The sequence below is a fragment of the Physcomitrium patens genome, chromosome 10 (assembly GCF_059467195.1).
Source record: "Physcomitrium patens ecotype Gransden chromosome 10, ASM5946719v1, whole genome shotgun sequence".
Classification (NCBI taxonomy): domain Eukaryota; kingdom Viridiplantae; phylum Streptophyta; class Bryopsida; order Funariales; family Funariaceae; genus Physcomitrium; species Physcomitrium patens.
In genome coordinates, this window is record NC_143419.1 from 1,721,969 (window position 1) to 1,747,500 (window position 25,532).

The following is a 25,532-nucleotide window of genomic DNA, read 5'->3' on the forward strand; positions in this document are numbered from 1 at the left end:
GAAGAAAGTAGAAGAGGCAATAGGATTTCTTGGAAAAAAAAAAAAAAAAAAAAAAGATAAAATATAGGGTGTGTATTTAAAAACCATTGCAAACACCTAAAGTAAAAATACCTATTAAATATCTTATATCTATGATCCAACCTTCAATGGTTATATCAAAGAAAGAAAAAATAGACATTGATGAAATCATATGAAAAAAGAGAGATTTACAAATAAAATTTGTAAAACTTGAAGACAAGAATCAATGATCAAAAATATCAATAAGATAAAAATTAAAACTAATGGAAGGTGTAATACATAGATGCATGTGTTGTGATAGCGTGGATCATTCAAGAAGGGAATGTGAAGATTTTACATAAGCATTATACAAAGGAATTTTTTTTTTAATGATGGTATGATATACTTAAAAAAGAGTGGAAAAAAATTAAAGACAAATTTTGGTAAGGAGTAAATGAAGGTACTTAAAAAGAAAGAATTTAAAATCTTAAGCAATGAAGCATCTATATATTTGGTAGAAGCCAATTCTAATAAATGTTTAAGTATAAAACTTGAATTTTTATAAAAAATCTAATTTTTTGTGATCAAATACAATGGATTATATTAAAAAAAGAAAATTTATTAGAAATAATTTAAAACATATTGGCAACAATATTTGGCAAATTAGTAGGTGGGATGATTTAGTAGATGGATTATTGGTTCATATTCATATTGGAAGGAGTCAATATGATGTATTAATAGAAATTTTATGAAGTTATTATTGACACAATAAAGAGAAAAAGACAATCTATATGAGATATTATGACATCAAATGCAGAAAGAGTAAAGGCAATAAGAAGCAATGTAGATGAAGAAGACAAAATGCAAAATTTTAGAGATGTTTTACAGATTAGATTCACAAAAGAAGAAGATTCAGTTTAAGCCTCTACTCATCATTCTTGAAATCATTGGACAAGGGCTACTACAAAAAAATTAGTAAAATTAGAGGAGTTAGAAGAACCAATTGTAGTATTAATTGTTCATGGTTTTTAAATCAATTTGATGTCAAAAGAGCTATATAAAAAAATAAAAAATGGCCTATTAACATTAAATATAGGTGGATGATAATATCAACAAAGAATTCAAATAAAGTTTTATATAGAGCTTGCTCAAATATTAAAGTGATGATAGAAGATATTATTCATGAATAATTTTTTTTTGTCTAAGATATGTCTATATATCCTATTATATTAGGAAAACCATATATTATTGCTACATAAATAAAAACAAAGATTATAGATGATTATTTGGCCTATACAAAGAAAAGAAGTCATGATGGAAAGAAGGTAGTGCAATTTTTAATGATTTGTATAAATCATGAAAGAAATCAAGATAATTTGAGGAAGCATCCTTTACCAAAGATACACAAAGAATTTAAAGATCTTGATGGTTTAAAGGATTTTTACTAGAAGCTATTATAAAGTGGAGTTGCAATGGTAGAAAGAGTGATGGCTTCTTGTAAAATAGAAGAAATGAGGCCATTATAGAATTATCACAAAAAATATATTTTTTATTTAAAAATATAAATAATTTTGAAAGAATAGAGAAAAAAATATGAAAAATATAGAATATGAGTTCAAGAATTGTGGAGTGATTAATAAAGATGAATGAATATCAAGGATTTTTGAAAAATCTTACTTTAGTGATATTATAGATAATTTGTAAATGTTATTAGATTTAGATTTTGAAGGTGGTAATAAGGTAATAAATATGCATTTTAAGCAATTTTATGATGGAATGAAAGAATATGTGCATAAATATGAAGTAAAGATGAATACAAAATATAAGACTATTGCAAAGAAGGTTAAATTAGGAGCATTGCTACTATTTTGAAGAAAGAATTGAGAAGGCTTCTATACAACTCAATTTTAAAAATCTAAAAATAATAGGTCATGAATTCAAGGATAAATTGACATTAGATGATTTAAAAGTTGGATGTGAGAATTATTTGACAAGAAATGAAGAGAGATATTTTAAAAAAATATTTTCACAACATAATAAGGCATTTGCATTTGAATTACATGAGATAGCATGAATTGATCTAAGTATTATAGTACCTATGATTATTTTCACAATTCCTCATGAACCATGGAATTTGAGATCAATTCCAATTCCAAAGACCTATTTGCTAAAGCTAGTTGAATTATTCAATAAAAAGATTAGGATGAAAATTTTAGAATTATCTATTGTACTATATTTCAATCAATGGTTCACAATACTTAAGAAAAATAAGACATTGAGGTTTATTCAAGATATAGAATTGATAAATAAAGTAACTATTAGAAATATGGATCTAAGTCTAATTATAGATAAATTTTCAAAAGTATTTATAAAGAAAATATTTTATTCTATAAAAAATCTTTATTTAGAATATGATCAATTTCAATTGATAATCCAAAGTAGAGATTTGATAACTATAAAGACAGTATTGGAGTTTGTCAAAATGTGTACATTACCACAAGAAGCTATAAATTTTGTGGCACACTTGATAAATAGAATACATAAGGTATTAAGGGATTTTATTTAAAGAATAACAATGCCTTTTTTAGATGATGTTTCAACTAAGGAATGTTAAGTAGAAAAAAAAGATGAGATATTAGATTCAAAGGGATATAGGAAGTTTGTTGTAAATCATATTAATGATTGTTAAAAGATTTTGACAAGGTTAGAAGAACTTTATTTAATCTTATCTTGAAAAAAATCAATTTTTGGAATAAAAGAAGTTTTGATGAAAGTCAAAAGATTTTAGGAGCATGTATTTTCTATTGTATATGAATATCTCATTTTATACATGTAATAAATTCATTCTATAAGTTGTTAAGAAAGAATCAAAAAATTTAATGAAAAGAAGAATAAAGATAAACTCTAGAAAAAATTTAAAAACTTCTTTTTTTATCTCCAACTTTGAAGAAAATAAATTATAAATGTAGAAGGCCAATAATATTAACGGTTGATGTAAGTCTAATTGAAATAGATTAGACAATTGAAAAAAATGATAAACAAGGAAATAAATATGTAGTAAATTTTGGAACAAACGTTTTAAATGTTAGATAGAGGGTGTATATATAAACCAAAAGAGAATTATAGAGTGTAGTAATAGCTATGAAAAATAAAAAAAGGTACTTAATTGGTACATTAATAATTATAAAAATAGGTTATCTATCTTTATTGGACATGATTATAAGTTGTATAGCTCTTAATATTGATATGTTAAGATAGATAGCATATATCAAATCTATGAATCCAAAATATAAGCCTATTGCAAGAAAAGAAAATTCATTTACAAATATGTTATCAAAAATAAGATATTATGATGAAAAAGATAGGATTGATTTGAAAGATGATGTAGATACAAAATTTTATACTAATGCATTAACAAAGAAAGAAATTATGTATTTAAATATACCATTACAAAAAAATTTAAGAGATTTACATGAAGATGAATGGAAAGATGTTAGGAATAATTTAAGCATATTAAAGCAATAAGAGAGTTGGATAAATCAATAATTTAAAAAAATCTATAAAAAGTTTATGGATATTTTTTACATGATAGATATTTATAGAAGCATCTAAAGAAGAAAAAAAAGTACCACTATAAATTATAAGTGCTTTAAAAGCTCAATAAAAGATTATTAAGGAATTTTATAAAAATTTATGAACAGAATATAGAAGAATTTGGATAACTTTTACTAAATTGAAAGAGAAATATTTGTAGAAAGATATCTATAAAGATGTGGTGGATTTTATAAGATCATGTGAAATTTTTCAACTTTATTATATCATTTGACATTGAAATGGATTACATCCAACTTATCTTTTAACACTACATTATAAGTGGATAGTAGATTTAGTAGCAATACCTATGGGACTTAGACAAATGAAGTATTTGGTATTTGCATATGAAGATTTATCAAATATTGTTGAAAGGCAAGCATTAAAAATAAAAAGTATTAAATGGTATGTCAATCTCTTTTAGAAGATATTATTTGTTGCTATGGTTGTATTGAAAAAATCACTATAGATAGAGGTGAATTGAATGCAAAAGAAGCAAAAGAATTTTTTAATAGGATGGAAATAAAAATTTCTTTGAAAACAATATATAATCCAAAAGGTAATGAAAAGAGTGAGTGTAGAAATTTACTTATTATAAAAGCATTAATAAAGGCATGTAATGACAAAGTACATCAATGGCCTAGTCTATTGCTATTTGTATTATAGACAGAGTAAAGAATTCATAATATAAAGGATAATTTTTATGCCTTTTGAATTAATATATAGACAAAAGCCACTTATACCAATAGAAAAAATAATATATATATGGAGAGTGTTGCTTTAGAAAAAAGATCTCAATAAAAAAGAGCTTTTAATATTATAGATTTAATAATTAGAAAGAAAACTTGAGGATATTGAAGTAAAAATAGAAAGGTTGAAAGAAGCAAGAAAAAAGAATAAAAAAAAGATTATATAAAATACATCAACTATGCCTAAATCAATTGAAGAAGTTAATTGGATTTTTGTCTATGATAATAGTTTGGATAATCAACATAATATATTACAAAAGTTTTTTAAGCATTGATTTGGACTATATGTTATGATAGAAGTTGATAATAATGGTATAATACAAGTATCTAAATAGTATTTTTTATGATACATATTAAAAATCAATATTATTGATATCTTTTATCAAATTACTTGGATAGTAATCTTATTTGAGATTTTGAAACAATGGTAGATATTGATAAGGCTTTTAGATTATTTTAGCTTTAGATACCACTAAAAGATTTTAGATTTGAGTGTGGAAATATTTTATGAGATAGAATAAAATCCTTGTTATATAATAAGAAATTAATTTTTAACATGAATTGGAGGTATTTTTGTTGAAGATCAGCAAATACTTGCTTAGTTACAACCACATAAAGATTAAGTATAGTATGTTGTTAATAGTCAAAAGAGAGCAAAGCATTAAAGGAAGTTACTATTGTGGTAGCTAAGATTTGTAAGTGGCGGCTAGATTAAGAAAGAATCTAGGGTTTAATTGGATAAAGTAGAAATGAATGTAATATCAAAAGGATGGAAGTTGCCTCATTGATTAGCAACCACCACCTATAAGTAAAGAGTATTCGAAGTAAGAGTCATCTTACTCGATACTTCTCTTTATGTACAAACCTTGCTGATGCTAAATATTTGTAGCTTTTAGAGCTCTTTTCTTCAATAGGTAATGGACCCACTCACCTTTCCTTGAGTGTTTTGAAGTTCTTTGAAGTGATTGTTGATGTGTAGAGTAGATCAAGTTGTTGTTGCTCATGTTAGGGTTTAGAAGTACCTAATTTTCAGATTTAGATCTAGTTCTATATCTTGGTTTGCTCTTACTTGTGGTTAAGAGCATTTTGGCATTGGTGTTTGGTTTTCACCTTAAGGCAAAGTTATAGAATACTTGCATTGTGTTTTTTACTGAGATAGATCCTTAATGGTCTAACTTTGTAGTTTCATGTCCTAAAGATACTGATTGTTCTTAAAAGGCCTTTTATGGTGTATAGAGGTGATTTGTGAGTATATGAGTGATATTTGAATAGAAAATCAGATTTGAGACGTTTAAATAGGTCATTAGACTTCTACAAAGTCTTAGAAGTGAAGTTGAGAGTGTTTTTGAGAGTAAGAATATTAGCTAGTTCACAAAAAAGGATTCTGTGATTCTAAGGTAGCAATATTTTTTTGTTGATTTTAAGAGCATTAAGACTTCTTCTTTCAATTTTTTTTTTTTTTTTTTTTTTTTTTTTTTTTTGATACATCTCTCTCTTCAACATTGCTTCAAGTAAGGGTGAAGTATTGAAAATAATTGAAAAGTTTAGAGGTGAGAATTTCTACCATTGGAAGGTAAAAATAAAGCTTTTGTTGGCATCTTTGGATCTTTGAGATATTATAGATGAAAGTAAAGAGGCTCTAAGCATAGATGTTGATATGAAGGAGAAAAAGAAGTTTAAATGATGTAAAAAGAAGGCTTTTGGATTGATTGCAACCAATGTAGATGAAGCCAACTTCTCTCATATTATTTCTTACAAAAGACCAATGGAAACATGGAAGACTCTTTGCAACATCTATGAGAGCAAGAACTTATCCAACATCATCTAGTTCTCCACTTGCAAGATGGAAGAAGGTGAAGACTTTATGGCTCGTATCAATAAGGTAAAGGCTCTTGTAAATCAACTAGCAATTGTTGACAAGCCTTTAGAAGAAAGTGATATTGTCATGACCTTGTTGATGAGCCTTCCCAAATCCTACAACTATCTTATTATGACATTGGAGTCCATTAAGCTAAAAGAGCTTACAATTGACTATGTGATGGCAAGACTTATCCATGAAGTAACCAAGAAGAAAGAAAATGAATCCCAAAGTGAAGATTCAATACTTTACTTATGTCAAGGCAAGGGCAACTATTCAAATCAATGAGGTAATATCAAATCTTACTTCATTTGTGGCAAAGTAGGCCATTTTGCTCAAAATTATTACAAAGGCAAAAAGATTGAGAAGGAGATATGAAATAGTGTACAAGATGAATTGGGAGGTTTACTCTTCTTCCTGATCCATTATCTTTGTGTAATGCATTGAAGCCCCAAGAGACAATCAAGTAGGAGAAGGCTATGGAAGAAGAGTATCAATCTCTTATGGATAATGGTACATGGGAATTGACACCTCTTTCAGCAAATCGATTCAGTATTGGTTGTAAGTGGGTGTTTAGGACTAAAAGGAGATGCAAATGATAGAAGATCTACAATGGGATATGTCTTCTTCATTGGAGTAGGAACTATTTCATGGAATTGTAAGAGACAACCTACCATTGCAAGATCAACGATGGAGGTAGAGTACATGGCAGCAAGTCATTGTGCAATGGAGGCATGTTGGATAAGACAACTTGTAGAAAACATTGGACTTTTGTAATTAGAAGCAACTCTAATTATGTGTGACAATCAAAGATGTCTTGCATTTACTAAGAATTTAAAATATCATTTAAGGACCAAACATATTGATGTTCAACATCATTTCATATGAAAGAAGATTAAACATAGGTATATTCAACATCATTTCATATGAAAGAAGAATAATAGGTATGAAATATTGTGCTACAAATGACATGCTTATTGATGTGCTTACAAAGGTATTAGTGAGGGATAGATATCATAAGTTGATACAGAGATTAGGATAAAAAAGCCTTTTAAAAATTAACAAAGTATGAGTATTAAAGATCAGCAAATACTTGCTTAGTTACAACCACATAAAGATTAAGAATAGTATGTTGCTAAGTCAAAAGGTAGCAAAGAGTTAAAAGAAGTTACTATAGTGGTAGCTAGGATTTGTAAGTGGCAGTTAGGTTAAGAAAGAATCTCTTTGTGTATAAACCTTGTTGATGCTAAGTATTTGTAGCTTTTAGAATTTTTTCTTTAATAATTTCTCTGCTAGCTTGGAAGCTCAAATTTTAAATCTGGATGAAAGAAAAATTCCAAAGATCTCTTACTTTTAATGATTGGTATGCCTTTGAGTATAAGATACTCTAAACTTATAAAAGATGGAGTAAAAAATACTCACTTCAATTACAAGAGATAGAATGTTATTGGAAGGTAAAAATAAAATTTATCTTAATTTTTAAAGGAGATGCTATTTTTAATTTAATTCTTATGGTAAAGAAAATAGAGACATTAAAACCAAAAGTTAATTCATCTTCAAAAGACATCAAAAGAAAGATTATAGCATTAACCTTAGGTAATATTTCATCCATTTTATTATATATGGTTCAATCTATGAAGGCAACTTTATTTGCAATAAAAAAGCCACTATCATTTTAGCCACTTTAAATATTTATTAAATATTTAAAGAATGAGTATGGATGCTTTAGGCATGACAAAATACAATGCAATCAAGACTTTTGTTATAAAAAGAAAGAAATTCCAAGTATTATGTATACTTATGTAGCTTAGTTTGCAAAAAGATTAGAAGGTATATTATTGAGAGCTAATTTATTAAAAAAATTATTTAAGATTGATAAAAATAATCAAACTAAGAATTATCCTCAATTACAATGCCAAGGCAATGTTGCCATAAGTATTTGTAATAGTTGAAAAGTATAACATGGTCTTTTGTCAACATGATATTGCTGATATAATTGCTAAGATAAGAAATCTACTTAGACCATAAATAGCTTCGAAAAAATTCAATTTAAAAGTATTATATATTGATGGGAGATTTTAATACTGATATTCAATTGTCATTATTATTTGGCCTTACAAATGTTAGTTCTATAGCAAGGTCTTTTATTTTAATTTCAATAGAAGATAGAAAAACTAATATTAAAGACACAATATATACTTTGGCTTATAAAGTAATAAATATGTTTATTTTTTCTAATATTGATGAATTATCATAGATATATATAATTACCTAAATAAGAAGTATTCTATAGAAGATAAATTAAGGTAAATTTGATAATATCTTATAGTATAAGTTGGTCATGTGGCATACATAGAGAAACTTTCTTTATAAGTAAGATATGTGTTGAAAGTCCTATAGAACATTGTCGTGTTGTGGTTTGGCTGCTATATGAAAATAATGTAACTATGTACTTAATAATTTACTAAGTAACATGGTGAAATCCATGTTAGTAGATTTTAATTGGTTGTAGAATATAATTTGATTATTACCTTGAAAAGAGGTTGTATAAAAAGATTAATATTAGAATTTGTATAACTTTATTTTCTTTTGATAGTAACTTTCGAGATCGATTTTGTTAGTAGTAATTTTAAATATTTAGAGTCACGTTTATTATACATTGGTGATCCTTGAAGTCTTATTTTGATTCTTTAATTTGATATTTAGGACATATATTGAGTAAATCTTGTAAAGAAAAGAGTTGGAGAGGGATTTTGGTAATAAAAAGAGAATTTAAAGCATCCATATAAATGAATGGAGATGGATGATGAAAATCTCCATTCCTATTGGTCAAAAATCATGTCCAATGGGCTTTGAGGAGGCTGCCCGAGGCCATATTAGAGATTAGGGTTAGTTTTTTGGGGCCATTTGAGCTTTGAAGACTAAGGTCAGCGAGCTCAGGTTTTGGCTATGGTTTTGGTGCAAATCTTGTATGATTTGGAGTTTATATGAAGGAGATATATGCGCTCAAAATTAAGGTATTGATTTGGGCGCTACTATCTCTCTTTTTGTCATAACGCATGCATACGAAGGGCAATTGAAGATCGGTGATTGTGACTAGAGAGAGCACTTTTGCAGCTACACTTTTTGCAAATTTCTTGTTGGATTCCTAGTTAAGGTGAAGGAGATATTAGATTTTGAAGTCAATGCATACAATCTAAGGGTAGTAAGTGACCCAATTTACTAGTGGTTATATTTTGAGCTATATCTTGAGCAATTTGATAATATTTTAGCTCAAATTTTTAGAAAATGTGTAAATTTATATTAATAAATTTTATACATAAGTTTGATGGTATTTGAATATTAGGTTCTTGAGATATTAAGAAAATAGTGCTCATGTGTTGTAAATTAGGATTTAGAGCATCTGCTAGGGTTTCTTAGATGCCAAAAGATCGGGAGTGAATTTGCAACTGGTTTTTTTTTGTAGTACAACTTAAGGATGAATTCTACCTATTCTATAAATTTGAGATAAACTGAATAGTTAGATCAAGTGTTATAAATTTCTAAACTTTGGGAAGAAAAAACCTTTTGCGGGAAAAATATGTTTTGAAGGGATTTTGCTATATTTTGAATTTTATGCAAAATAAAGGAGTTTTGGAAGCTAAGACAAGATACATATAAAATTTTAAGCTAAACTCTCTACATCTAGATACCTAGTGTATTTCCAGATAGCAAAACACATGATACGACAACGTGACGATGTAGCTCCTAATTAAATAGTAGATATGAAGGCAAGAATAAAGCCTTATTTACTCTTGTTGATACTTTTTTTTTGTTCTTAGTCTTATTTTAAGAGTCTCTAGTCCACTTATCTTTGATAATAGTCATTTTAATTTCTATATTATATTATTTTTGATTGAATATGTAATCTTTGTAAGTAATACAAGAGTATATTGAAGTTTTATTTGACTATGACTCATGTTCTTGATAATTTAATAAGAGTACTAGTTTATTTTTCTTATTTTTTTAAAAAATAAGTGAATTAATTCACTTCTTTTATTGTGCTTTAAAGATTACAAATTACTTAACTTTAAATTTTTATTTTTTAACTTTGATTCTTTTTTAAAGAGAGTAAACTATCTCTCTTTGTAGAAATTTTTATTTAATATTAAAATTTATAGATTATCTTCCTTTAATTTGTTTTGAAGATTTTTTTAAATTTATTTTTTATAAAAATAAAAATAAAAATAATTAATTCTATATTTGATAAAAAAAATAGATTTATAAATATTAAAAATCTTTAGAAGCTTATTAACACTCTTAGGGTAGAAATTACATGCATTACTATTGTCAATCATAGATGTGCTAGTCCTATACATATAAAAAAAATCAATGATAAAATTCAAAATCTATGCCAAAAATTTATACAGTTGAAAAAAAAAAGTATACCAAGCTTATAATTGAATCTAAGAAGTTTTATTAATATATATATATATATATATATATATATATATATATATATATATATATATATATATAATTATACGAGTATATTGGAAAAGTTTAATGGAAGAATAAAATTTTGAGGATTTTTATGACAAGTTTTATCTAAGGTTACATTCTTCTCAATACCTTGATGGATTTATTCAAGTTGAATTTATAGATGCACTTCTATTAAGAAGTACTTTCTCTTGATTTATCTCTTTGATGAAAATAGATTTATGATTCTTCTATAATTTAAATTTATTCTTATTACTATTTACAACCACATTTGGAGAAAGTAATTAAAACAAACAAACAAACAAACAAACAAACAAACAAAAAAAAATTAAACTCCTATCTTTACAATAAAGATTATATTTAACTACCACATATGCAATTGAATTCCAAAACTTTGCTAATAACATAGATTAGCATGATAAATCTTTTATTAATCAATTTTTTTATAGAAAAAAGATAATTTCAAAGTTTTATTATTGTGAATTCCAAAAGTAGATTCATTAAAAAAAAATTATTACCCATGCTATTACATATAACAATCAATTTGATTATAGAAGTACAAGCCAAGTTATGGCAAAAATTCTTAATTTTTTAAAAACTTATTTATGAAGGCCAAAATTTATACAAATTAATAGAATATATTTCAAATCATTCATTGAACAAAAAAAATTCAATGTTATTAATAAGAATTATATTTATGTTATAAATAATCTAAAAATATTACTTAATATTGTCCAAAAAAATAATGAAATTATAAATAAAGAGCATTTTTGCCTAAAAAGACAATATGTCAATAAATAAATTTGCTCAATTATAATAAGAATTATTCAATTAAAATCTTAAGCAACACCTAATAACGGTCATATTCTCTTCTTAGATATTTCACCTTGTTTTATAATAGGTGTCTATTTAAGACCAACAAGTTATAAAATCTTTTCATAGTTAGATTTAAAAATCTTAGTTTGTTTTATAGACAAAGATTTTTTTAAAAAATAAGAATTATTCTTAATAAAAAAAATTAAATATGTACATATAGAAGTTATAGATGGTTATTTATTATCTTTTAGAAATATTACCTATGTAATTATTTTTTCAAATGTAGCATTATTAATTATCATAATTACTTAGTAATATTTAATATTATTATATTTCTTTTTAATTTAGCTATTTTAGGATTGTCATGGCTTGAGAAGTATAATTTTTATATTAATCGGATTTTTTTTAATCTTAAATTTTTATTAATCTAATTCAAACCTTTGTAGAAAGTCTTAAAACTAGTATATCCTAATCCTTATTGGAAGGTAAAAAATCATTTATATATGCTGTAAAAAAAAAGGTCATATTTTATTATTTATGCTTTATTTAAATTTTAAAATAAAAATACTTTAAGTAGTATTTTGAGTCAATATTAAGATTATCAAGATATTTTTAAGAAAAAAAATATTGATGCTTTTATAAAGCATTGTCTTTATGATTACTCATTTGATCTTAAAAAAAAATTCAATTGCTATTTGGACCAATCTATAGTTTATCACAAAATAAATTTATTATACTCAAAGAATACATTGACAAAAACTTGGCTAAGCATTTCATATACCATTTTAAATCTCCAATAAGAGATCTTATCTTATTTTTGAAGAAAAATAATAGATTACTTTCAATGTATGTGGATTATTAAAGATTTGATAAGATCTCTATGAAGAATAGATATTTTCTATCTTAAATTTAAGACTTTTTTATCAATTAAATATAGCAAAAATTTATACCAAAATAGATCTACAAGAATCATACAATTTAGAAAGTACAAAAAGAGATTACATTTTGAATCAAATATCAATATTTTGAATATAATGTCATATCTTTTGGACTCACAAATGTACTTATTGCTTTTCAACATCTTTTGAATGATGTATTTTATAAATTTTTAGATGATTTTTTTGTTTAATAAATAGATAATATTTTAATCTATTATAAAAACATGATAGAATATAAACTTTATATTTCGTGTGTATTATGAAAATTTAAAAATAAAAAATTATAAGCCAAGATGGAGAAGTGTATATTTTATACAATCCAAGTTGGTTTCTTAGGATATATCATTTCAAATAATGATCTTATGATGGATCCTAAAAAAATTCAAACTACTATAAATTATAAGATTTTAAAAATAGTAAGAAATATTTAATATTTTTTATTTTTTAAAATTATTATTCAATTTAAAATAAGAATATTTTGCAAGTTGTAGCTCTACTTACATATTTGACTTATAAGGGCAAACTTGAGTAGAATAAAGAAATAGAGGCATTATTTGAAGATTTGAAGAGAGAATTTACTTTTGTACCAATTTTGTATTGTATTGATTTTTTAAGGTAATTTTTATAGAAAAAATATATAATTTTTTTCTAATTATAGTATTATTATAAATAAGATTAAATGATAAACTTTATCTTGTAATCTTTTATTTAAAAAAATTTCAGCAACCAAGAACAATTATAAGATCTATAGCAAAGAACTTTTCACAATTATGGATTTATTTCAAAAATTACATCATTATTTAGAATGTACTTTAAGTCTAGTTATTATGTATATAAATCACATAAATCTCAAATATTTCATGTCAAAAGTTTTATTAAATTATTACCAAGCTTGTTCGAGCATGTCTTTATCAAGATTTGAAGTTAAGATTATTTATTGATCAAAAAAATACTAAAGTTTATTAAATATCCTTTTTAAATGTTTTTATCTTGTATCTAAGAAAAAAATACATCTTTTACCCAAAAATAAATAATTTTTTTAAAACTTAAGCACTTTCATCTTTTGGCAATGAAAACAACATTGATTATTGATTCAAATTTTGTTAAGAAATTTTATTTAAGTATGTATCAAGGATATGAATCCCCAAAAAAAAATCTTGATATATTCTTGTGTTACTCTAAAATACTAAGAAATCACTCAAAGATGGTAATATATTGAATTAGAATGATTATTATCAAAGACAAGAAGATTAGAATGTCTTGAAACTAGACTAAAGATTTTAAAAGTATTAACAAGAGTAAAGAATCCTTCATGCTTGCTTCCATATATACTATCTAATTAGGAACTACGTGATGACATTCTATAGGACTTCCAACATATATTCAAATTTTAAGAAACATGTGTTAACTAGCAAGACAAGTTTTTTATATATATGCCACATAGTTAGCTTATTCTACAAACTACCAACATATGTGATGCATGGCTAACTTTTTAACCAATTTTTTAATCTACTCATCATCTATAAATACATATAAAACCAAAACATCATCTATGAAGCTTTTAAAAAGCTTCTTTATAAAATATTATCTAATTAATTTAATTTTATCTACTTCTACTTAATCATATAGGTAATTATTAAAATAAATATATAAGTGTCATAGATATATATATTTACTTCAATAATTACTTATATGATTAAGTAAAAGTAGATAAATGTAGATTAATTTCATAATATCTTTTAAAAAAAACTTCTTAAAAACTTCATAGATGTTGTTTTGACTTTAGACATGTTATTAATTGATTGATAGATTAAAAACTTTGTCAACAAGTTAATCACGTGCCACACATGTTGGTATCTTATGGAACAAGCTAATTATGTGGTGCATATATAGAAAACTTTTCTTGTAAGTTAACATGTGTTAAAGGTCCTATAGAATATTATCATATAGCTCCTAGTTATTGTCATAGACATACACATGTAAATCAATAATTATCTATATGATTAAATAAAAGTAGATAAAAATAAATTAATTCCATGATATCTTCTATAGAGACTTCATAGATGCTACTTTGACTTTATAGGTGTCTATTATTGATTTTTTAGGTTAGAATAGTGATCAATAAGTTGGCCATGTATCATATATGTTGATAGCTTAAAGAACAAGCTAACTATGTGGCCCACACATAGAAAACTTGCCTTATAAGCTAAGGCATGTATCTTACAAAGTCAACATATATTAGAGCTCCTATAGAACATTGCCACATAGTTCCTAGTTAGATAGTATATATAAATGCAAGAGTGAAGTCCTCTTCACTCTTATCAATTACTTTCTTATTTCTAGTCTAGATTTAAGATTCTCTAGTTTTTTTGTCTTTTGGCAATAGCCATTCCAGTTTCTTTTTAATATACATATTACTTTATTGTTATTTTGTCACTTTTCTTTAGACACAAAATTTTCAAGTTTATATGTTTTCTTCTAGTTCAAATCCTTGACAATTACATAGTATATATAAATGAAAAAATGAAGCATTTTTTACTCTTATCAATACATTTTTAGTCCTTATTTTAAATTCAAGATTTTTTAATTTACTTATCTTTGTCAATAAATATTTTAATTTAATACTATATAATCTTTGATTGATTTTTTAAATCTTTTTAAGCGACATAATAGTATATTGACTTTTTAGTTCTTTAAGATTCATATGTTTGATAATTTGATAAGAGTACTAATATATTGTTCTTTTCTTGTTTTAAAAGTGAATAGATTATTTCACTTCTATTGTTATGTTTTAAAGATTGCAGACTACTCATCTTTAAATAAATATTTTACTTTTTTAATATTGATTTTCTTCTTAACGAGAGTAGATTACTCTTCTTTATAAAAAAAATTATTTGATATTAGAGGTTGTAGATTACTCTTTTCTAATTTAACTTTTAGAATTTTTTTGAATTGTCTATAAAAAAAAAAACATTATAAATACAATTCTTAGCAAAAGTGAGAATAGATGAGCAAGTATTGTAGAACTTAACAAGCTAATTAATATTCTAAGAGTAAAAATCTCATGTATTTCTAACAAGTATCATAGAGATATTATTTATACACATATAAAAAAAGTCCAGAGTCTACATCAAGAAGTTGTATAGTTGAAGAAAGCAAGTAGATAAACATCACAACCAAATTCAAGAAGTCTTATTTCTATCAGTAGAAGAGAATCAAGGATTAATATGCCCAAGAAGTTTGATGGAACAAGATAAAAATTTTAAGGATTTCTATAACAAATTAAACTCTATTTAAAGTTATATCTATTTCAATACCTTGATGGATTTATTCAAGTTGGATTCATTGATGCACTTCCATCACAAAGTATTCTCTTTTAGTTTGTACCTTCAATAGAAAAGATTTAAAATTATTTTATAATTTAAATTCATTCTTAAAAGTATTTATGGCTATATTTCGAAAAAATTATCAAAAAAATAGAAAAGAGTAAATTTGTATTTTTACAATAAGGATCACGTTTAGTCATTATATATGCTGTTGAATTCTAAAATCTTACTTGCAATGTAGATTGAAATGAAAAAGCCCTTATTAAGTAGTTTTGATATGAATTAAAAGATAATATCAAAGATTTATTGTTGAATATGTCAGAGTAGATTTATTGGAGCAATTTATTACTCAAGCCATTACATGCAATAATCAATTCTTTGAAAGATGTCAAGAACAAAGATTTTATTGAAGAAGTACAAGTCAAGTAGTCATGATACCATCTAAGTTTTTGGAAGCTTACTTATTCAAGCCAAAGCCTATGCAAATTGACACAATATATTTCAAACCTCTTATTGAGCAAAAAAAGACTCATTGTCATCAAAAAGGTTTATGTCCATATTATAGAGAATCTAAATACATTACTCAACATTATCTAAAAAAGTAATATAATCACAAAATAAGAAACATGGTTGCTAAAAAAGATAATATATCAAAAAACAAATTTCTCCAGACACAATAGGAATCAAGCTACTAAAATCTTGCATAATTCCTACTAAAGCTCATATTCTCTTCTCAGATCCTTCACCTTGTTTTACAATAGAAATTCATTTTGGACTAAAAAAGCACAAAGTCTTAGCATTGTTACATTTAAGAGCCTCAGCCTGTTTTATGAATGAAGACTTTGTCAAAAAATAAGAAATATCTTTAGTCAAAAAAATTAAATCTATACATGTGGAATTCATAGATGGTCATTTTTTGTCTTTTGAAGATGTGATCCATGAGATTGTTCATTTAGAAGTAGTAGTTAAAGTTCATATTAGCGTAATAATATTTAATGTGATAAGATTTTCTTCTAATTTGATTATTTTAGGATTATTGTAGTTAAAAAAATATAATCCTTAAATATATTGGATTTCTTGTAATCTTAATTATTTTTATAATTTGATCCAAAATTTTATTAATTAAGTAGAAATACATAAGTCTAGTACATCCAAATCTTTATTCATATGTGCAAAAGCTTTCATTATTGTGACAAAAGAAGGATCATCTTTTTATTTATATGCCACGCCTATTTTTAATAATAGAAAGACATTATGTGATATTCCTAGTTAGTATCAAGATTTCAAGGATGTTTTTGAAATAAAAATATAGATGTTCTTCCAAAGCATTAATTCTATGATTGTTCAATTGATTTGTATGAAGAAGCTCAACCACCATTTGGACCAATTTATAGCTTATCACAAAATAAATTGGTTACACTAAGGGTGTATATTGACAAGAAGTTGCTTAAAAAATTCATACACCATTTGAAATCTCCAATAAGAGCTCCTATCTTATTTGTAAAGAAAAAGTATGGATCTTTGTGGATGTATTTAGACTACCAAGGACTTAATAAGATCATCATTAAGAATAGATATCTCTTATTTCTAATTTCAAGATTTCTTGACTAATTCAATCAAGAAAAGATCTAAATAAAAATAGATCTGTGAAGAGCTTAAAACTTTGTTTGCATTTAAGAAGGAGATGAATGAAGTATTACTTTTCAAATTAGGTATAGATATTTCAAATATAATGTCATGTCTTTTCGACTCACAAATGTAATAGCTACTTTTCAACATCTCATGAATGAAATTTTTTATAAATTTTTTGATGATTTTATTATTTGTTATTTAGATGACATTTTAATTTACTCTAAAAACACAAAAAAACATAAAAATCATATTTGTCATCTGTTACAAATACTTAGAGATGGAAAATTATATGCCAAGATGAAAAATTGTGTATTCTATACTATTCATGTTGACTTCTTAAGATACATCATTTCCAACAAAAGACTAATGATGGATCCAAAGAAGGTCCAACTATCATAGATTAGAAGATTCCAAAATAATTAAAAATATGTAATATTTTTTAAAAAAAATTCAATTATTACAAGATCTTTATCAAGAACTTTTTTCAAGTTGTGGTTTCTCTTATACATCTAATATGTAAAGTCAAACTTGAGTGGAGAAAAGAAATTGAAGTACCTTTTGAAGCTTTAAAGATAATATTTATTTCTATACCAATTTTATATTGTATTGATATTTTTAGGTATTTTTTATAAAAAAAAATGCATCAAACTTTGCTATAAGTATTTTTTGTCACAAGTAGAAGCAAATGACAAGCTCCACTTAGAAGATTTTCATTCTAGGAAATTTTCATTCATTAAGATTAACTATAAAATCTATAATAAAGAATTTCTTGTAATCATGGATTTGTTTCAGGAATAACATTATTATTTAGAAGGTGCCTTGAATCTAGTCACCATATATACATATTATAAGAACCTTGAGTACTTCATGATTGCATGTATTTTGAATTGCCGCCAAATCCATTGGAGCATGTCTTTATCAAGATTTGATTTTAAGATTATTTATCAACATATCTAATACCAAAAAAAGGAGATGCATCTTTTGATCAAAGAAGAACAATTTTCTTGAAGCAAAACTATTTTCACCTTCAAGCAATAAAATCATCATTTTTTGTTTATTCAACATTTTTCAAGCAAGTTCAATTGAATATATCCTCTAATTTTTTTTATCTATGATATTATGAATAATTCTTTTTAGTCTCATCATACTTCTAAGTTTGAGTTTAAAAATAATCTATTTTATTTTAAAGGATGATTATACATTCTAAAAGGCAAAGTATAATTACATATTCTTCAAGCTTTTCATGACTTTCCAATAGCTAGACATTTTGGATACAATAAGACTTTGAAGCTAATATCTAATTTTTTTTTATATTCTCAAATATAGAAAGCAATTAAAGTCTTTATAAAATCATGTAATATTTTTTCAAGATTCAAAATTTCTTTTCATTAAAATTATAGACTTCTTCAACCATTACCTATTTTTGAACAACCATGGCCTTTTATTTCTATGGATTTTATCATGAATCTTCTAGTCTTAAGTTTGTATGATTCTATATTTGTAATAGTAGACCATTTTACCAAGATGACATATTTTATATCATATATAAAGTCTATTATAGGTACAAAAATGGCTAAACTTCTTTTTGACGATATCTATCATTATTATGGATTATCTAAAGATATTATATTACATATGAGCACTCAATTTATATCAAGATTTTAAAGAATCCTTTTCAAGATTTTAATGGTGGATATAAAGTTTTTTTTACTTTTCATCCTCAAATTGATGGAAAAATAAAATAGATGAATGAAGTTTTAGAAAAATATTTGAAGTGTACCATCAAGTATCATCAAGATGATTAAACAACTCTTTTGCCATTGGTAGATTTTACATATAATAACTTCATATATTTTTTACTTAATTAATATCTTTTTTGTTAATTATAGTTACCATCCATGATTTGATACTTTTAATTATTAAAAAGTTTATAATTATATAATAAAAGGTTTGAAAAGTTATTAATTAGAGCTATATGCAACAATGAAGCTATAGTTAAAAAAAAGCTGTGAGCTCTCAATTATACTCTAAAATTTAAATTTTTATTATTTTCCTATTTTATGATAATTAAACATGTTAGATTAGGATTTATATAAGTAGAATTTAGTTTTATAGAATTTTTAGAATTACAACCCTTGATGGTATAAATTATAGCCTAATTCCTTGAATTAGGTTAATTAGGACTAAAGTGATAAGAGTTAGAAAATTAGAATAGCAACTTAGTTAGTTTAATAATTTAGAGGTTATTAGTCATTACTATAAGCGTTGACTAAAAGCCTATGAGTGCATCTATAATCATTCACATGATTTAGGAGTAGGAATTATAATTCTCTAAAAGATTTAGTGAAGTTAGCAATGATAATTTTGGATTTTCCTCCAAATTTGACAAATTCAAGTGGCATGGTGGTTCTTCTATTTAATGGGAGTCTTTTTAATGCAATGGTGGCACTGGATTTACCTCGTGGAGTGAAGAAAACAAGATCACCAACCTCTCCTTCAAAATACAAGAGAAGCAATGAAATCCTCATTTTGAAGAATTTCACAAAAATTGCTAAGATCCTTGTAAGTAAAAACTTCCATGAAAATTATAATTGAGCATGGATTGAAGCATGTGAGTCATCGATCTTAGCTTAAAAAGGTATTTTGAATACAATAGTGAAGTTAGATTTACAAAAAAATGCTTTCTTGACCACTTACAAGAGCCATCAGCCTTGGTAACGAGATTGGCTCTTGGATGAATGAAGGCCATAGATTTAGATTAGGGATCTTAAAAATCAAGGGTGGAAATTTAACCACCCTTTTACGAGCCTCCACTCAATTGTATAAGAGAGGCTTGGTTTTCCAAGCCCACTCTCTCTTCTTTTTTGGCTGAAGGGTGGAATCATGCCAAAATTTGGCCGAAACCCTAATCTTAATTTTATTTAGATTTTAATTCTCATTGTGAACCTTGTGATTGTGTATGTATGGATTTTGCATTGTGAAGGATGGTCATTAAGTTTTATAATATGTTTCATTGAAGTAGATATCTCCTCGGCCTTTCAAACACCCCAAGGGTTTCAAGTGACTTGGATTTTCTTCAATCAGTCAATGAGTTTTTTTTGTTTCAATGTGAGATTCCGAATAGTTGTAGCTTTTGTTGTTAGATTTCCGACAAGATAAGAATTGCTTGATTTGGAGTAAGAAAGAATTTTTGGTGAATTTTTGAGTTTGAGGGAATTGACTGACTTTGCAGTTTGAATCAATCGAGTTTGGAAAGGCATTTCTCAATGCCTGATGATTGGCTTTATTTGAAATTTTAGGAGCATCAAGATTTATAAGCTAATCTCTGAAAAGCACAAGCTTTGTTGAATTTGAAGACAATCTGAATTTTTAGTGAATTTCTAAGTGAAGAGGGTTGGACACCACAACAGTTTGGATCACTCAACTTCAAAGGAAGAATTCTCACGATTAGATCATTAGATTGCATCGAAGATTGTTGGATCAAAAGCACCTTCAAGTTAACCTTGCAACAAGCTAAGAATTATTCAAATTGAAGCCAATTACAAATTTTGGCAAATTTTGGAGTAGAAGGGGGTTGCTGCCTTTAATCCTTACGGGTTGTCAAGGTACCTTCGCTTTCACATCTCTTACTTTATTTTTACTATCATCTTCACAATGACTTATAATCTCCACATTTCACTTTTTGGCTAATAAATTTTAAGTTTAACTTTTAACCTTTAATATTCTCACTTTAACTTTTAACTTTTAATATTAACTTTTAAATTGAACTTTTAATTTTAATTTTTTTAGCCTTTAATTTTAACTTTTAATTTAACTTTTTCTTTTAACTTAATCTTTTAATTTTAACTTTTAATTAACCTTTTAATCTTAATTTTTAACTTTAATTTTTTTAACTTAATTTTTAACTTAACTTTTAATTCAAACTTAAATTTTTATTCTTATGGTCAATTAATAGTAATAACTTAGTTAATTATTTTTACTATTTTTGCATAATAAATTTTATTTAACATGTTAATTTAATGTTGGTAACCATTGCTTAGAAGGCCTAAAACTAATTGAATTTTTAATATAAAGATTTAAATTAATCTCACAATTACACAATTGGAGGCTCTCTAATTCCACCTCTTGGACTTGTTGTGTGGCATAAGTTTCATCAAGTGGTGAAATTTGGCCTCATAGAAGCTCAAAAATAACAAAGGATCAATACAAATATCTATCATAAGGAACAACTTCAATTCAACATAGATAATAAGATATGATTACTTCATTGCAATATCAAGATTACTTATTTTTATAACAAGTTGGACTATTATAAGCTTAAACCTTTTCTTATTTGTGAACAAGTCAATCCTATTGCTTATTGATTATATCTACTAGAATCTATGAATATTCAACTAATATTCTATGTGTCTCTTCTTGAACCATATAAGACAATAAATATCTTGATAAGAAGATAATTGCCACCTCTTTCTATAGAAGTCAATAATAATCAAGAATTTGATGTAGAAGAAGTCTCAGATTCAAGGCAATACCAAAATAAATTGAAATATCTTGTTCATTGATATAATTATATTATTTATAAATCCACATGGAAGCCAAAAAAAAAATTATAAATATAATAAAGAAAATTGAAGCTTTTCATTGACAACATCTATCAAAATCAAAATAAAGAATAATAAGAGTCATGAAAGATAATGATCACTTATTATAGAACTCGTCTCTAAAAAGGAAAGATAATGCCACACACATATGTATTTACTCCAATAATTATCTATATAATTAGATAGAAGTAGGTTAATACAGATTAATTTCATAATATCTTCTAAAACAACTTCTTAAAAGCTTTATAGACGTAATTTCGATTTTACACATATTTATAGTTGATTGATAGATTAAAAACTTTGTCAACAAATTAACCACGTGCCACTCATATTGATAGCTTATAGAATAAGCTAATTATGTGGCACACATATAGAAAATTTACCTTACAAATTAACACATGAATCTAACAAAGTTAAGATGTGTTGGAGGTCCTATAAAACATTGTCACTTAGTTTTTACTTAGATAGTATATATAGAAGTAAGAGTGAAACTTTTTTCATTCTTAACAATGTATTTTTTGTCAATCTTATTTCAAAAAAATTTAGTCTACTTTTCTTTGGCAATAGCTATTCTATTTTAATATTATATAATCTTTTAATTATTTTTTAGTCTTTTTGAATGAAATAATAGTGTATTGACTTTTTAGTTTTTTAAGGTTTATGTCCTTGATAGTATGTCTTCAAATTCTTGTTTACAATATTAAAAAAAATCTATCTAAATTTCATGATCCTCTTAAGTTTGAGTTCAAGAATAATCTATTCTATTTTGAAAGATATATATTTCTTCTAGAAGATGAAGTATGATTATGTGCTCTTCAAGGTTCTCACAACTTTTAAGTTGTAAGACATTTTAGATACAAAAAGATTTAGAAGCTCATATCAAGGAATTTTTTGGTAGTTTCAAATGTAGAAGGCAATTAAAAAAAATTTACAATCATATGATGTTTATTTAAGGACAAAATTCTTTGTCATCAATCTTATTGAGTTTTTCACCTATAATCAATATCCAAATATTCAAGGTTTTTTATTTTTATGGATTTCATCATGGATCTTTAAGTCTTAAATTCTTATAATTCTATATTTGTGATGGTAGAATTTTTCATTAAGATGGCACATTTTGTATCATGTATAAAAACTATCATTGATAATAAAATAATTAAAATTTTTCTTCATAATATTTATTACTATCAAGAATTATGAAAGAATACATGTCAAAGAAAAGAACTCAATTTGATAATAATAAAGAATTTAAAATCAAAGAAATATTAGATTCAAGGCAACAACAAAATAGATTAGAATATCTTATATATTAATGTAGATATGATATTAGTAAACATACATAAAAACCAACCAAAAATCTTGCAAATGCACAAAAAAAGATTAATGCTTTTTATCAAGAGCATCTATTAAAATCAAAATAAAGAGTCAAGTAATTATTACTATAAAAGAAATGAGGTCCAATGAATATTGTATTCTATCTTTAATCTTTTTTTTGTAATTTGTATATATTTTTAGTATAAAAAAAAAATAGAGAATCAACAATCAATTGATTCAATTCAAGAGCTATTATATGTTGAGTTACAAGACAATACATTGACATTGTTACAACCTTCAAGATGATATAATAGAAATGAAGATCCTTAAGAACAATAAGTTATTTTTTAAATAGATGGTGAAATTCAACATGTTTGATATTAAGACCTTAGAAGAAACTTCCAATGTTTGATAATATTATTAGAGGTAGGAACCACTATTGCTAGTATTTTAAATATTTTATTTAAAAAAAGTTACAAAGTCTTCAACAATGATTAAATATTAGATTAGTTTTCATGTTCTAGTATAAGATACTATTGATGGTTGACAGGACCTATCTATTACCCTCAGATAGAACAAAGATCAAAGTATGTGATAAATACAATTTGTTACATCTTTGACTTTTTCAACTTGTGATTACCACTTCTTGTGGAACTTGTCTTTGAAAAAGAAATAATGTCACAAACATATATAATTATCTAAATAAAAATTATTAGATAAAAGATAAATAAAAATAGATTTGATAATATTTTGTGCCAAAGCCTCATAAAATCAATATAGATGTAAATTTAATTTAGAAATTTTTCAAATAACTAACAAGATGTTTAAAGGATTTGAAAAATTTATAAATATTTAATAAAAAAAATATGCTTCTTATGAATTATACTAGTGATAATAATACTTGTGCTATATTTTTATAGGTTATGATAGATTTTGGTATCTAATCAATTATGATTGATAAGGGGCTTATTCAAAAATTAGATATTAGTGCTACAAACTTAAAGCCTTGTCTTTTCAAAATTGACACTTTAATATGGGAGCATGGAGCAAGCTATTGGCTATATCAAGCTATCATTGCAAGTGATTTTTTGTACTAGATCAAAACCATTTTACTTATATTTGTCTATAAACTGTATAGTAATTAGTAACATCAACTATGATATTTTAATTGGTAAACTTGTATTTTATCTTTTTGATTTTGGTTTAGATAATTGAACTAAAGAAGCATGAATTAATTAAAGTGGTCTATTGATGATAGAAGAAAGAAATTTACTTGTATCAAATTTGCAGCAATTGCTATGACTATGTTGGTAGGAATTTTATTTGGTTATAGTAAATTAGTATCAAACTTGCATTATGGACCAATTTTATTAGAAGAAACATTAATATTTATATCCAATTTTGTGAAATGATATAGTTTATCATCTACCATTGTTTATGATATCATATTCTTTCATTTACATATAATTCTATAGAACCACAAAAAAAATTACAAACATTAATAGAAGATATAATACAAACTTTATTTAATCTTCTTTATTTTATATCACAAAAAAAATTAACTCTTCATTTAGGTTTTGATGGATATTATCAACAAAAAGTATTAACATTCTTCATTATATTTATAAGATTCTTCAATGGTTCTCATGTGTATTCAATAATATCATATCTACATCAATATATAAGTTATTATAATCTATTTAAGTCTCACTTTAAGTCTAAGACTTCATCTATTCTAAATTCTTTATCATTATCTATTTTTATATAAAAAAGTAACATTTATCTTCTTCTTAATATATCTATTGTCTAATTTGGCTCAAGAAGAGATATATAGAATATAAGATGGATCTTCATAAACTTCAAAAGGTCTGATCAATTCACAATTACATTGATTTATTTACAAATAGAAAAAATTCAAATTTATTGAAATCTAACTTGTCACAAGAATGAATAGTATTGATATTATGATAAAATAATTATATCTTATTGCTAATATATAATTGAAGTTTTTCTTTCTAATAGATATTTATATTGATTTTTATTTTGTTCTTAAATAAGAAAAATCAAAAAAAATAAAAAATTCTTGATTTTGGACAAATATCACATGATTGTACATAGTCTTTAATTATCTTTTACATTTGAAGCCACCAAAAATCTCTTAATAGTACTTCTAATATCTTATTGCATCTAAAATATCCTATAATTAGAAAATTATGACAAATTTGAAAAAT